Genomic DNA, 17,776 nt, shown 5'->3' on the forward strand with positions numbered 1-17,776 from the left:
TAACTACTGTCTAATTACCTAAGGGATTAAATGATGTCAGATTACCCCAGGGATTAAATTTTTAATTAACCAAGGAATTAACTACTGTCTAATTACCCCAGAGATTAACTACTTTTAAATTACCACAGGGATTAACTAATATCTAAATAACCTAGGGAATTTCTACTGTATAATTAACAAAGATATAAACTACTCTCAGATTACCCCAGGAATGAACTACTGTCTAATTACGCCAGGAAGTCTAAATATTTTAGTGAATAACTACTGTCCAATTAACCCAGGGATTAACCACTGTCTAATTAACTATGGAGTAACTATTGTCAAAATAACCCAGGGACTAATGACTTTCTAAATAACCCAGGAATTAACTTCTTTCTAATCAACAAAGAGATTAACTACTGTCTAATTACCCAAGAGATTAACTAATGACAGATATCAGATTACACCAGGGATTAACTGATGTTTAATTAACCAAGGAATTAACTACTGTCTATTTACCCCATGGATTAACTACTGTATAATTTCACAAGATATTAACTACTGTGTAATTACACCAGGGATTAACTACTGTCTAATTACACCAGGGATTAACTACTGTCTAATTATCCCAGAGAATAACTACTGTCTAATTAACCAAGGATTTAACTACTGTCTATTTACCCCAGGGATTACCTACTGTCTAATTTCACAAGGTATTAACTACTGTCTAATTATCCCAGAGATTAACTACTGTCTAATTACCCAAGGGATTAAATGATGTCAGATTACCCCAGGGATAATCTGTTGTTTAACCGTACCATAGTTGAATACTGTAGTAATGCATTTCTGCCTATTTAATTAGAAATAATATTAGAAATACTTTAATTTCATACTCTCATACTGCATTGTCTCTGTGTGAGAGGTGTCAGATCGATCTGATTCAATGATAACGATAACAAGTCACTATGGTTACTGAAGTTTGCAGCTCCACTCGTAAGCTTGCTACTGTACAGTAGTTAGTGATCGGAAGGTCGTGGGTTCAAGCCCCAGTATCCCCAAGCTGCCACCCTTGGGCACTTGAGCAAGGCCCTGAATCCTCGGTGCTCCAGAGGCGCTGAATCATGGCTGACCCTGCACTCTGACCCCAGATTCCAAACAACTGGGATATGCGAAGAAAAGAATCTCACTGTGCTGTAATTTAAATAAAAAATAAAGGCTATTCTGTTATATTTTTTAAAAAAGTATCATTTTTCGTTAAAAACTTGATGTAAAATCAAAGCCGACGCTTGGTAAAGGTCCTTTATTTATTACATTTTCTTATGAAGACTTTCTGCCCTCAAGTTCTAATATCATGTTGCATGGTCCCACTGTTTTATCTCTCAGAGGGGGGTAATTAGACAGTAGTTAATCAATGGGTTGATACAGAATGCTATACATAAAGCTAGTATAAAACTACTAATTATAGAAATATCTATTTGACTATTAATAACAATATTATACTTGTACACTATATATATATACAAATGTTTGTGGACATCTGGCTATAAGATTGCTTTGTGCTGTTTGATAATCCCAATCACATATAGGTGTCAGAGAACCACCAGCCACGCCTCCCTCCTAGTAATCACCCACACCTGTTTCCAATTTACACTCCCCTTTATAATATTCTATAATATTGTATATATTATTATAATATTGGAGACTCATGGTGTCACACTTTAATCAGCTAATTAAATCCAAACACACAATCGAATTGAATCGAAATCGGATCGGACTGCATCGTAATAGGTGTGAATTGTATCGCATCACATATGTAGCTGCTTAATATGTATGTATTATATTGTTGGCTATGCATAGAGATGCAAATCGCTTCGGCCTCAGTTATGGAGATGCACCTAACATATACAGTAAAACTCTATTGTACGAGCAACTAATAGTACGAGCAAACGGAGACACAAGCGACCTCGCTTGCAAAATTTTACCCTGTTTCACGAGCAAATTTCGAAGGCACGAGCAAACCCACGCTGCCGGTTCCCCGTTTTCGGCCGAGGGTCGCATCAGTCGCTTAGTTGATGACGTATTGCTCGGTCGCTCTCGTTGTTCAGTGCAGCAAAAACTTAACTTTTTTTAGTGTTATATTTTTATTTCACTAGAAATAACCAAGAAAATCAGTGATGGTGCTGTGAAAACGCAAGTAAATAGAATTACCATGGAAACCGAGGAGGTTACGAGCGTGGTGCGCGTCTCACACTCACAATCAACCACTACCACATGAGTAAGTGTTCAATTATGTTTACATTACGGTAATTTGCTGTGTATTTGTTTGTTAAAATAGGCTACAAATACATTTTAAGTGCAGAAATAAGCGATCGAATGAGGTCTTGGAACGGATTAAATTGTTATTATATTTGGTGCCGAATTGTCATTGTTTTTCTTGTACTAGAAAAAAAAAAAGGATCCAGGACTGTAACGGGGATGAAATCAGTGTCAGCACTTTGGTAAGATCTGCAGACGACGCATCCTCAGTAATGAACACATGAATCAGTGTTGAGCTCTTTTGCTTGAGCAGTGTTGACTGGTAGATCTGATGCTTCAGATTAGAGAAACGCAAATGTGAGAGGTTTTTTCTTTTCATATATTACACAACCTTCTCTCTCTCTTCTCGGCCTCTCTTTCTCTTATCCTCCCTAATCTCCAACCACTCCGTCTCCACTGCTTTTTCTCTCCTCTTTTTTTCAAAGTGTCTCCACACTTCCCCTCCTCCTGTCTACCTAATCCATAATCCCATGGAAATCAGGCAGGAGGAACAGTGCAGCTTTGATCAGGCTCTTGTCTCAGTGCTGCATTAAGCGTCCTCACATCCCGCTGTACCCCGGGGGTCGCAGCACGTCTAACACGGAAGCCAAAACCAAAACGCCTGTTAAACATCAGGACCTCGTGTACGTGGACTTATATACATTTACATTTATGGCATTTGGCAGATGCCCTTATGCAGAGTGACTTACAACTGAGCAGGTGAGGGTTAAGGGCCTTGCTCAAGGGCCCAGCAGAGGCAGCTTGGTGGTGGTGGTGGGATTTGAACTTCCGATCCAAAGTCCAATGCCTTGACCACTGAGCTACCACCTCCCATGTCAATGCAGAAAAGAAAAACGTGACTCTTCCCTCATTATTCATCTCATGTATGCTATCTGTATGTATATATGTATCACATCCAACAATGTTCTTAATGTCAGGAATGTTTCACGGTGTATTTTTCCACCTCAATAAAGTTCTTCCTGACATCATAAGAACCCTCTGTGCTGTTTAATTATCTGTGCTGTTAAAAATTCATAAATCGGGTCAGTGTGAATGTGTGGACAGATCTTAGCCACAAGACATTGTGATCCCACACCAACTGGACAATCACTGCACTATTATTTCACGTCTTGTCATTTATTTGTGTAAAAAAATTTTTTTTAAGTTGCATTAGTCTGTGTCTTGTTTCAGTCCAGCGCTGCTGCAATAAAGGTTGTTCTGATGCAGATTTTTGTAGAGAAAAGAGAAAAATCGCTCCAAAAGGCGCATGAAATTTTAAGATCATCATTAAATCGGCTTTCATTTCAGTGTAAGTTCAATTTAACAATTTATCTATTGTACACGACGGCTGAGCGAATTGTCAAAAAATATATTTGTGTGAAGGTCATGTGACTTTTTCCTAACAGCCTGTTCCTGTCTAAACATTAACAGCAGTTTATATGATAATGATATAGTGTAGAAACTGCCGTGTAGAGCTTCAGGGCCTTGCTCATATCTCATCAGTCCACTTTTCCTGCCATATTTAATGCTCTATTGAGTTTGTGTGTGTGTGTGTGTGTGTGTGTGTGTGTGTGTGTGTGTGTGTGTGTATGGAGACACATTATCCTCCGAGTGTGTTCTGATGTGTCGCTCACTTTACACACGACTGTCACTGTGCCTGTTCTGGCGACCCAAGCGCTCCGGTCTACACTTACAGAAACACAATACCCAAAAGAGCTTAAGCGTGTCCATGCTAGACAGGCATCGTGTTAGAGCTTGTTCCGAGTCCAGACTGTGTCTGCTCGATATCTGTGCTAACCCATCGGGGTCCCTCTGAGCTCTGCGCATTCGTTTTTCATCACTCTAACGTTCGCCGGGCAGAAGATCCACGACATGCTGCTACGTGTGGTCCTTAATCAGCCTGATCGAGTACAGCGATCTCCACACGCTTCTCTTAGTCGCATCGACCAGTTCACTGCTGAGGTCTTTCAAACACACACAATATATAAAAGTGCACAAACAAATGTGTTTATTTGTTGTTTCTGTAGTAATTTATTCACAAAGGCTTGTATAGCAGATGCTGTGTATAAACTAACCGTGTTAATGAACACATTTCTCAGGAACAAGGTATAACTTAAGGATATCACGTAAGGAGTCTCCAGTGTCAGCATGCTTTAACGGCAGAGGTGGAGAAAGAATTACGTTTACTCACGTTCTTGTAATTGAGGGGTTTTTTTTTGCGTGTGTACTTTTACTTTATAAAGTATTTTTTAAAAGCTGTCATTTTACTTGTACTTATATATGTTTTGTTTGAAGTGTTGTACTTAACTACATTTGAAATCGTATCAGTCACTGAGTAAAGTAAATAAATAAATAAAATAACGCAAGGACGCGTAACTCTTGCGCTGAACGCGAAACGTCGTCAAATCGAAGGTTTTTCAATGCGTGAGCTCACTGTCTGAATTCTCAATCTGCATTTGTAGTTTCTCTCTTTATTATAAATGACATTATAACAGGAGATGTTTTTTTGCTGCTGCGAAAGTGCATAATGTGTCATGGACTGTAGGGTTTTTTGTCTTATTTTTATTTATTAATGTTTCTGTTATTACACTTTAATTTGTAAAGTTAAAAATAAAAAAAAGTAAAAAAAAAAGTAAAAATTTAAAACTCTAAATACATTTTAAATTGAGCTACTTTTTACTTTTACTTGAGTAGATTTTTAGGCCGATCTTACTTACTTACTTAAGTAAAATGTCATTGAACTAACAATACTTTTACTTGAATTACTTACTTACCTTGGGTTCGTTTGTCACTGCAGAAAGGTGTTTGCGAGCGAATACATCAACGTCACAAGACAGAAAAAAGAGAAACTGGCAAGAGAAAATAACAGATGTAACTAACATAAAATAATATAAAAATATCTTAACTTCGAAATGAAGCAAATTTAAAAGCGGTTAAAAAAGAAACAATCCGTTAAAGTGGTAATTCTGCCTTATGTCATGCTGCATCATTGATTATATTCCTGTAACAGCATGTCCTGACATGTTTGCATATACTACTTAGTTTTCAATTCGAGTTTCACATAAACAAGTACAGAATCTATTGTGTGCGTCAGTTACAGAAAATTTACTCTGCTAGCTAATTTGCAAGAAATGCTAACGTACTGTATGTAAATAATTTTCCTAAACATCATCTAGCAACTTGCTACCTCCATATATACATTATATAGATTTAAAAAATTCAAACCCGTCTTTCCAGCCATATGTGGTTCTTCCCCAACCACAAAGTTGGAGGCACATAATTGTAAATGGTGTCTTTGGATGCAGTGGCATTACATTTTCCAATGACTTCAACAAGACCCAAACTTGTTCCAGCCTGCCCCTGTGCAGAAAGCCAGCTCCATGAAGATATAGTTTCCAAGGGTGGGAAGTGTGTGGAAGATCTCCTGCTATAAAGCTCCATTCCTATTGAACAGCTCTGGGATGAATGTGAACAATGACTGCACCCCAGGCCTCCTCACCTCACCTACATCAGATTTTACTAACACCCTTGTGGCTAAATGAACCTCCACAAAATCTAGTGGAACATCTTCCCAGTAGAGTGGAGTTTATTCTAACAGCAAATTGGGAGAAAAATATCACACACCAATCTGATGGTTGGGATCCAGTTAGATGTTTGGTGTCTCAAGCAAGTAAACAGCAGGCAAAATATACTTCATACAAAAGCCTTTGTTAGTAATGACGGCTTCAAGGCGCCTCCTGTATGGAGAAACTAGTTGCACGTATTGCTCAGGTATGATTTTGACGCATTCTTCTACGCAAACCTTCTTAAAATCTTCTATGAACTTCTATTAACTCTGATCTTTGGTTCTTTCCATAGATTTTCATTGGCTGGGCCATTCCAGCAGCTTTATTTTCTTTCTCTGAAACCAATTGAGAGTTTCCTTGGTTGTGTGTTTGGGATTGTTGTCTTGCTGAAATGTCCACCCTCGTTTCATCTTCATTATCCTGGCAGATTTTTATCAAGAATGTCTCGGTACATTTTTCCATCCTTCCTTCAATTAAATGAAGTTTGCCAGTACCGTATGCTGGAAAACAGCCCCACACCATGATGTTCCCATCTCCAAACTTCACTATTGGTCTGGTGTTCTTAGGGTGATGTGCAGTGCCATTTGTCCTCCAAACGTGGTGTGTATTATGGCATCCAAAGAGTTAAATTTTGGTCTCATCAGACCAGACTATATTCTCCCAGCATTCCACAGGTTTCTCCAAATGTTGTGCAACAAACTTTAAACGATCTTCAACATGCTTTATCTTCAGAAATAAAGTCTTGCATGGTGAGCGTACACACAGGACATGTCGGTTGACTGAATTACTTATTGTTTTCATTGAAACAATTGTACCTGCTCATTCCAGGTCTTTCGAAAGCTCTCCTTGACTCTTGGACAACTCTTCTGATATTCTTTTCACTCCTCTGTCTGAAATCTTGGGAGGAGCACCTGGTCATGGCTGCTTTATGGTGAAATGTTCTTTCACTTCTGGATTATGGCCCTAACACTGCTCACTGGAACATTCAGAAGTTTAGAAATCCTTCTGTAACCAATGCCATCAGTATGTTTTGCAACAATAAGGTTACGAAGGTCTTGAGATGTTTCTTGTGTGAAACCTTGGTAATTGGGACACATTTATACAGGCCATCAGTTGGGATTGAAGAAGCTGATATTCATTTGCACTGACACGGGGCAGGACTGCTTTCTAATTACTGATTGATTTCAGCTGGTGTCTTGGCTTTCCATGGCTTTTTGCACCTCCCTTTCTTCATGTGTTTAATACTTTTTCCCAGTGTCATTTCACATTATTACACATAACTTTATTTTTGGACATGTATGGTTTGAGATATATATATATATATATATATTTGCATTTGTGGATTGTTACCAACATCTGGAAAAGATTTCATGGTAATAGCACCTTAAGAATGATGTTTACTGAGAAAAATTGTGACGTGTTCAATACTTATTTCACCCGCTCTGTATGGACACATTTGGAAACCACCTACCATTAAAGTGGAAGTCAGTGTAAAACTTCTTTCAGCTGCAAGGCAAAAAGTCACATTTCAGCAAGTAAAGATATTTTGAATTGTCAGTGTCTATCGTGTCAGGATTCTCTGATTATAAATTTACAATAAATTAATGCTCCCTTTTAACTTTCAATTGAATAAATGTGAAAAAGGTTTTTGCCTTTAAATGTTCTTAAGTATCCAAAGTACTTAAGTAAGATTTATTATGGCTATAAAGTTCCTGTTATCATTTTTAGCACAAGACATTTTGAAAAGACTCTAATGTGACTCTCAGCACACTGATCTATTAACAGAATGATATTATTGAGTCAAACACTGATCGATATCTATTACAGTTACCATGAGCCCAAAAACCTAATATACATATATACTGTAAAGTTTGCACATTATGGTAGTGTAAATTGCTCTGTTTTGCTAAATTATGTAGTGTGATTTGTTTAATTATTAGCCAATCACAGTATACTACCCCACACCGATCACCATTGTTTAAGACTCCTGAGTAGGCTAGGCCATGTCTCGCGTTACGATATTTTCAAGTTACTATTTCATTGTAACACATCTCCATCGTAATTCTGGGACTAGCGGTATTTTCCAAAATAATAAACAAATGTAAAAGAGTGAAAGTGCCTAAAAAGAGACTGAATGATTTCTAAGGTCTTGCGCAGGGGCCATGCTACATGCAAGCACAGTAATGCTAATATTCTACTACAGCGATTTTATCCGTTAGCATATATGGCAATACGGTCATTTTTGTTGCATGTATGTAATGACAGGGCTTGTACAAACACAGTCTGATGTGTTTTTAAGAAATCGTTGTATTTTATAAATATTATAGTGAGGTCTTGTGTAATTGTGAAATACGAACAGACTCTGGACACTTATTAAGAAAATGCTGACTAGATTTTAAGACCTAAATGTACAAATGTTTGCGAAACCAATTTCATAATAAGACAATTTTGAGACACATATTGCCCACAGTCAAGCTTTTTTCACTTGTTAATATATTTTGCTCAGCGATTGTACTTTTTCCAAGTTTGAGAACATTTTCTGTTTTATTTTTTATTATCTGTCTCATTTCGATCAATTTAACCACATGCATTATTGTAAGCTTTTTTATCTGCTCTGTTCTTGGATTGACTTTTGCAAAAAAAATGCTAAATATCCTTTTAAACAAAATATATGAAAAAACCTTGCTTATGAGAGCTCCAATGGGGGGGCAGAAGAAGGAAGTGGTGACGATGGGTATTACCACTTCCCCTAACTTACCACATCTCATTTGTAAGTCCACTTGAGTTCTTCAGAATGCCCTTTCCTGATCTACACATGTCCACTGTTTTCGCGGATGACGCAACCCCGCACACACCCAGACAAAACTGGAATGCTTTAACATTTTGTTCACATGACCATCTCAGCCATCATCTGTTCCAGCTGAGCTTTTGTTTATCATAAGTGTTAATCAGCTCCCTGGGGCTGAACATCTGATTAAGGATCCAGACCCTGAACATTCTCCTGAGGTCTTTCTCATGGTCTGTCTTTCATTTCTGTTTTCTTATTACACACGTCCTTCTCTTGTCCTGTTCCAAATTCGAGTCCCTTCGCTCCACTTTTTAATGCTCTAATAAGGCTTGAAGAGGCATTTGGGATTTCTGTCCATTCCTTCTTCTATAACTTGTTTATTTTTTTAAATAACAGGCGACAGAAGAATTCTGTTTCACTTAATTATTATTTAGTTACTTTTATGGATGTCTGTCAAAGCAGTAACCATTATAAGGTTAATTTGGTATGCAAGATGGATTCTATAGAAGCTGGAGCACAACAGCACCCCCAGTGGTCATTAATAAAAATATCCAGAGGAACTTCTTCTTTCGGCTTCTTCCATTAGGGGGCGCCACAGCGGATCATCCGTCTCCATACCCCCCTGTCCTCCACATCTCCTCTTTCAACCCCACTACCTGCATGTCTTCCCTCACCACATCCATAAACATCCTCCTTGGTCTTCCTCTTTTCCTCCTTCCTTACCTAAAAGTTAACAATGTGATGGATTAATTTAAAAAAGTGTGCATTGGATGCAAGTTGGCCTTTGTGTCGCAATTCATCGTTTCGTAACATATTTGCATCAGTATAAACAGTGCTACACTTTTATTATTTAAAAAGTGACTAATATTTGATATGTAAATTGATTTCTCCTCACTAAAGTGTTTCTCAAGTGCAGTCTCTCAGCACCACTGCTGCTAGGTGAATATGATGTATCTCATCGAATACAGATTAACATGGCAGAGGTAGAGCTGCATCTTCCTGGAGACAGAACAGGAAAAGAACATCTGGTTTTATTTAAAATTCTTATTTCTTTTGCACTACAAAGGCCTGTTTGTGTAAGGGACGTGCATTAGAAGTCAAAACGCATTTCAAATATATTGATGATTTTCTGTCTGTCTGAGCAAAAGAAATAAAAGTAAACTATCGGTACCATATCGAGTACTTCATCGTGTAGAATCAAATCAGAATAGGATCGCACTGCGTCGTATTAGGGGTGAGTCGTATCGCATCGCATTAGTAGCTGCTTCATATGTATCTTTTTATGTCTGTGCATCGAGATGCGAATTGCAACAGTCTCAGTAATGGAGATGCACATTCCTACAGCATACCCATGTCTGATTGTCTTTAAGTGTATGCGTGTGATTGTTGACCCACATCATTGCGACAATGCCATTGATGAGACATTGTAGTTTAATGAATGCATTCAGGTGGGAAGTAATGAAACACAAATACTTCATTACTGTACTTACTGTACAAATATCTGTACTTTCTACTTCTTACATTTTCAAACTCGTTACTTTTCATCATTTTGGTGACATTTTTGTTCTCATTCTGCAGTTTTCAGCCCATCGATCTTTTCCTTGTCATCGCGTGGCTTTTTCAATCTATCACTGGTGTATCATTTCCTGTCTCTCACACACCACAGATGTAGACTAGCCTACGAAGTAAACAAGAAGTCAACTAGAAGTCTGGGGTTAACGTGGATGAGACAGAGGGAGTCAGTGATGTAAACGTGACTGAGGACAGAGACATTCCTGATCACCTGATCATCATCATCTTCTCTCTGCTTGTGTTCTATATGGTTGATGTTCAGCATATGGCTGAAGTACATGTCAGAGCCCAAACTTCTTTACTTTAATTCGAGTGAAAAAGTGGAGTCAGAACTTCAACTTTCACCAGAGTCTTTTAAAACATGAGTATCTACACTTCTACTAGAGCAGGGGTCTCCAATCTTTTCCAGAAAGGGCCAGTGTGGGTGCAGGTTTTTATTCCAACCAAGCAAGTCCACACCAAATTCTACCTGTTCAAATCTAATGATCTTCATTTTTAATGAATCAGGTGTGACCATTGATTGGTTGGAATGAAAACCTGCACCCACACTGGCCCTTTCTGGAAAAGATTGGAGACCCCTGTACTAGAGGAATGTGTGAAGGATGTGTGTATTTCTGTCACCTCTGAACACATTGATTAATGCTAAAAGGTTGATTGTCGAGCTGTTGATTGATATTGGATATTACTGCTTCGATCCAATGGCCTTCACTGGTAATTAGTAATTTGACTGATCAGAACCCGATATTTAACCCGTCATTAAATTCGGGGCCTAAAGCTAAATGAATTGCTCCAGGCGAGCTGTACCGTGGAGAACAGTGAGCCATTAATTGCTCAGTGGTTTACATTTTGGGTTGAAGTCCCCCATGGGCACAAATGTAAATCCATATTCTCTGACCAAACAAAAGAAAAAACCATGGGCGGAACTTCCGGTACGACTTAAACAATCATTCTCTGTACACAATTAGTATCATTGTAATATAAAGTTGGATTGATGATGATGGTGATTGTAATATATTATAAGTATTATCATTAGCATAAGGCTAGAAGTAGAAGCATGCTCAGAGTGCTAACTAGTGTAGAGGTGGCAAAAGTACACACATCCTTCACAAAAGTGCAGATACTCGTGTTTATAAAAGACTCTGATAAAAGTTAAAGTTCTGAATCCCCTTTTTTCCTCAAGTTAAAGAAAATATGTTTGGGCTCTGACATGTACTTCAGTAAAAAGTAGTCGTTACTACTGCCTGTTTTAGTGTCACACTGGTAACTGAACCTCATATCATAATCATATATTAATACAAAACTTTCACATTTTGATCATGAATGTTTTTGTTCTCAGTCCTGTTTACATCGCCGACTCCCTCTGTCTCATCCACGTTAACCTCAAACGTCTTGTCGCCTTCTGCTGCACTGGTTGTTAGCTTCGTAGCCTAGCCTACGCCTGTGGTGTGCGAGAGCCAGGAAACGATGCACCAGCGGTAGATTGAAAAAGCCGCGCAATGACAAGAGAAAATAGAAGAAAAAAAAGGAGAAGAAATATCGATCATGTCATCAAGGTGATTAAAACTGAAGTAACAAGTCTGGTTTGAAAATGTAAGAAGTAGAAAAGACAGATATTTGTGTAAAAAATGTAATGAGTGAAAGTTATAAATAGTGAAGTAAAAGTACTGATAGCAGTAAAAATCTACTTAATTACAGTAACTTCATTACTTCACACCTCTGATCCAGTGATTTACTTCTAAAAGCTAAAATCCTACAGAGGCAAGAAAATCAAGAGTAAGAAAGAGTATGATTTCTTCTTTAAAGGTAGAAAAAAGACAGGACAGGGATGTAATGCACTCTGGCAAGTGCAGTCCGCTCTAACTTTAGTTTTTTTTTTTTTATAAGCTGCTACTATTCCGGTGAAAGTTATACCCAGAATCGTTTTTTAAGCAGGGCATCCAGGAAACAGGTGGATAGGCAGAGGTCTTTCTGACCCTTTGGTGGTTCATTCTACCTGATCTTCATCCATCGCCTGGATTTAAAGCTGCCTTTGTCTTGAATGTTGAACTTGAATGAGATCAAACTTTTTAAAAAAAGACCACCCTGGGCATTGGGTTAATGTGCTTCCTCATAACTTCAGGGCTGCAGGAACTCAATCCTAAGCATGAGTTTTGAGAGTCACAGCAAATGAATAGTATCAGAATATACTCTGAAGTCAGCAGAAATGAGAGAGAGATGAGACCATGATGGACGCTAGCGTTGTAGAGTAAGAGCACTAGGAGGTGACGGGTGTCTGGACAATAAACACGGAGCATCACAGTGACTCAGAGTGTTTGTTTTAGCGATAAAAGGCTCATCCTCATTCCTGCTTTTGGAATTAATCAGGATAAAGACCCTGAGCGTTCCTTCTGTTCTGACCTAGATAGTCGAAGCAGTTCGGTGGTGAACGCACTTTCCCTCTTTTCATCCCTCCCTTGTTTTTCTCCCACTCCCTCTGCCACAATTCATTCTCTTCCCCTTGTTGAACCCATACGCAGAATGCATGATCGTGTTCAGCGTCTAAATGTCAAGGGAGCACGTGGTGACATGATCAAGCTCCACCATGAACTACAGGATGTGTGCAATCCTCTACACACACACACACACACACACACACACACACACACACACACACACACTGGCTTTTCAGGCCAGTTATATCATAAAATACATTTATTTAAATGTTTGTATCTGGAGTTTTATTTTATTTGAGCAGAATCTGAATCGGATAATGAACCTCATTGTAATTCTTCATGCGTTTGTCTCAGTTCTTGATTTTTCTTGACAACACTGCCACCCTGTGGTAACAAGTGGCTATACATGATTGATTGCTGAGATGATTTAGCAGGTTTTTACAGTAAGGCTTTGTATCTCTGATTCATATTATTATATTTAATTTAAATTAATTATATTTAATCCTATGAAAAGCACATTATTAATTACAGTGGTTAATTTGTGGTTAACCTCAAAGTGCACAGCTCTGTATACTACTGTATACTACAACTACTACCCAGTACCGGGCCTTGCATTTCACACGTAGGCCTGCAGTTGTATCCTGCCTGAAACAATCCATCTTACTACTATCTTCATGACGCTATGGCTATAGGAACCATCGTTATTATAGATAAACACAATAGAACAGAGCGCTGCATCACAGGAATGAAACCCAATGAACACAATTCAGTTTTCTAGAGTTTCTTCCGTCCATTACGATTTTGCTGGGGATTTCAAATGAGGGCATGTCTTGTGTTTTTGTGCAAATTCTACAGGAAAGAAAATGCAAAAGTGGAAAAAGTTCAACTGTTTGGAACTGTTTTGGTCGACCTTTCCTCACGACCGCCATCTTTTCTTGAAAAGTCCATCTTGAAAACCTCCTCGTAAGTGTATCTGCGACCCAAATTGATTTTTTGTCCTCTATCAGATATTGATGGGGAAAAAAAACCCTGCTATTAAATCCACACAAATAAATTGGGGTTTGTGCAGTTTGCTACAGATGCGGTTTGCGAGCTCTGACTTGTGCTGATGGTATCGTACACCTGCTAGACGGCCCTCGGTGTCGCCAACTTCAAATCTGATTGGTTAAAGCGACAGCTTCGAGCAACATGTACGTGTACTTACAGAACAGTGGAGTTAATTATAACAGCAAAATGCGTAAATGTGGACTTAGATGTTCAAAAACCTTTTGTCATTTTGAAAGTTTCATGCTTAAAATTGCTTTCGGTTATTTATTAAAATAGATTTTTAAGGTTGTAGCAGGCGAAACGACACAAATCTCATTTTCATTATTTATTAAATATTCATTTCTTTTATTTATTCAACGTTTTTTGCACCCTTTAAACTCAGATTGTTATTTACTACTTGTAATTATAGCACAGTGCAGAGAAAGAGTTTCAATCATTTCAGCTGTAAATCGCTGCAGGAAAAATAGCAGTGGGTCAGAGACAACATGCCGATCTTCCCATTAAACAGTCAAGAAGGTTTGAGAAATTGATATAATAACTTTTGGAAGCTTCTAAATGGCCACTTGTTATACTTTAGATGTAATTATATTATAATGAGGATATAACTGAGAGAACACCTGGGACTAAAAAGGGTCTTTGCTTTAAACACAATGTCTTGTTTGCTCTCTAAACCCTAATCAAATTTACTTAAGCAAATCGGCCAAGACCAGTTATAAGTACATATAACAATAGTGGAAGCACACAGAGACTAATTCATCCAGCAAAGAGGAACAAATCCAAATGATGAACAATGGTTTGAAAAGTTTCACTGAAACCTAAGACGTCAACAAAGCAATTTTGAGCTGTTTCACAAGAAAGAAACCTCTTCTCCAAGATCTTCATTTTTCAGATGAAAGGAAAACGTTACTGTTTACGCATAACAATCAGTACGGAATTGGGCGAGGCTTTAAATGCGAACAACAAGTTTCCATACCAGGTGTGAAGCGTTAGCATTAGTGCCAGCATGATCTTGTCTAGTATGAGGTGAGAATGAAGGGAGGGGTGGGGGATATAATCTGACTGAGTTACACGTTTTGTCGAAAAAGAATGAGCAACAATTTCAGTAAAGATAATTAGAAGCCTCTGGGAGACATCAAGCCTTTGATGAAAGTTGAGTGCTTTAAAAAAAAAACAAGGCCTCCATTACATTATAGCAAAAGTGTGTGACATTTTGCCCCACTGAAAAAATCTGATGAAGTAAATACAAAAAGGAAATAAATCAGTCTCACCTGTAAGTGTAAAGTTAACACAATAAGGACATATGGAATATAAGTCGAGACCCCCACTATAGTTATAGTGTTGTACATGAATTTAACTATGATATTCAGTTTACTCATACGATCACGGGTCAAAATAAAGAGCTGTCCATGTCTCAGCTGAACAGCGTGAAAAAATACAACACTTCTTGAGCTTCTACATTTTCCATTGGAACGACGAAAGCTCTAATTTCTCATGACATCGGCATATTTATTTCCTCTGTGCTTTATAATGTTGTAACAGACACAGTGACACGTGCTATTGGAACGCTATTAAAATCTCATTCTAAGACTAAATCAGGTCGATGTACCAAATAAAGGACCACATTAAGGGTAAAAGGTGATATCCAGTCAGCTGTACGCAGCTGCTTTATGGTTTTTAATAACCTGATTGCCAATAAGGGGTTAAATATATTTAGTCGGCTCAGCTAAAACAAGCATGATGAGGTTGCGGTTTCCTGAAAATGTGCAGCTGGTAAAGAACCAGACAGATTGGTGCTAATCTCCAGGAGCAGCAGGTGCTGCAGATTTCAGTAATCCAGTGCTAAAGGGGATTTTGTGACTCTTAACAGACTTCTCTGACTGGGCATGGAGTTTAGCTGCTTATAAAAAAAAGCTTCATGTTTTCAAAAAGCGCCTGTTCAATGTCCAGAATTGTACCACTTTGGTGTATAAAAATAAATAAATAGATGCGTTTTACTATAAAGACAGACAGACAGACAGACAGACAGACAGACAGACAGATAGATAGATAGATGCATTTTACTACAAAGACAGACAGACAGACAGACAGACAGACAGACAGACAGACAGACAGACAGACAGACAGACAAACAGACAGACAGACAGATAGATAGATAGATGCATTTTACTATAAAGACAGACAGACAGACAGACAGATAGATAGATAGATAGATGCATTTTACTATAAAGACAGACAGACAGACAGACAGACAGACAGACAGACAGACAGACAGACAGACAGACAGATAGATAGATAGATAGATAGATAGATAGATGCATTTTACTATAAAGACAGACAGACAGACAGACAGACAGACAGACAGACAGACAGAAATACTTTTTTTTGTCTACTCTTTGATGTATTTTTTACAATCTGCAACTTTATTTTTGGTTTGTTTGAAGTATTTTACTTAACTACATTTTAAATCATATCCGTTACTAAGTAAAAAAAAAAGAAAAGAAAAGAAATAAAAAATATTGCGACTGGAAATAAAATCGCGCCCAAACAAACGTGTTAAACTCATGAGAAAGAAAGATGGAGAAGGACAAGACTCAAAGCGAAATGCGGTCGAATCGAAAGAAATCATAAAGTACATTACAGCAGGAGATTTATTTTTCTGCGTATGTGCATAACTCACATTAGACTCATTAGTGGGTTTTTTTTTGTTTTTTTGTTCTTGCACTTTAATGTTTAATGTGTAAAGGCGTTCCCTCAATTAAAAACAACTAGTGGAGATTCATAACCCAGTGTCCTTTTTGAAAAAAACAACATCTTTTATTTGAGTAAATTTTTAGACCTGTTCTTTACGTGTACTTATGTAAAATTTCATTGAAGTAACAGTACTTTTACTTTCCTAATTGTCAAAAGTGTACCAAACTTTGGGCTTTTTTTTTCTATATATCGTTTGGTCCTCACCCAATCGTATGTTCCCTCTATGGTACAATGAACTATTGAAGTATTGGATAATGGGGTATTGAGCACACAATGAGCACATACGTTCTCAGATTAGGACGGAGTAAAATTAACGTTGTGCAAAACCAACAGAAGATAATGACAATCTCGCACCATGAAAAACTATCAGCTACATTAACCATGTAACATCACTCATGCTGAATAAAATGAATAAGTAGATCCTAATAAAGAGATAAAATAAGTGTTATAAAACCCAACATAATAAAAGAGAAATGCGCTGGAGCATCTGGTGTAAAAGTAATGGGTGTTGTTCATTTTAGAGACTGTATGTAGTCCCTTTGTAGAAAAATCAGAGTTCCATTAACTACAGGTAATGTCCAGCAGTACAGTGAATCACACTTCATTTCGTTCTCACAGCAGGGAAACCACTCGATGTGCTTTCCTGCAGTAGTAGGGTCACTACGACTAAGGCTGTTTCTAGGTCGTCAGAGAACTGACTGAATATCAAATTAATGGTAAACAGGACTCAAAATAACACAAGGATTTCAGGATATCTTGATTTCTTTTTTTGGGTCAGGTGGTCCTTTTTTTTGTTTTGCTTTATAGAGCCTAAGCACCACTGGTCCAAATAGTACAAGTGGCAAAAAATTGGGCATTGATGTCAAATCTTTGTGACTTCACTATATCTAATATGCAAATGTTTAAAACCAAGAAGTTTCACAATCATGCCTGATATCTTCACACAACAGGGAGTCGTTTATTTGTGTAGCTTTTACAATTAGCAAACGTTTACGCACTCTTCGTCAACGGCAAGATACGGCCGACGCTAGATTGCGACGGAATTGCGATCTCCTAAATGGGGCTGCTGTGTCATGCTGCACAAGCAGGAAGTGTGGTACATTGCGCAAGGTTTATATACATGGTTGATTTGACTACCTCGTGAAAACATTGACATTGCTGCACCCTTGGTGCTTGGAATCAGCGATCACTGCATGCAGCTGTAGTTTGATTTTTGTCTTCTTCATTGCATCCGTTTATATGGAATAATACGATATAATTGAGATGGTTTGGTCATATGCAGAGGTTGAAGAATGCTGAGGATGGAGGTGCCAGAAAGAAGGTAAAGAGGAAGGCCAATAAGGAGG

This window comes from Silurus meridionalis, chromosome 11, assembly GCF_014805685.1.
Source record: "Silurus meridionalis isolate SWU-2019-XX chromosome 11, ASM1480568v1, whole genome shotgun sequence".
NCBI classification, from domain to species: Eukaryota; Metazoa; Chordata; class Actinopteri; order Siluriformes; family Siluridae; genus Silurus; species Silurus meridionalis.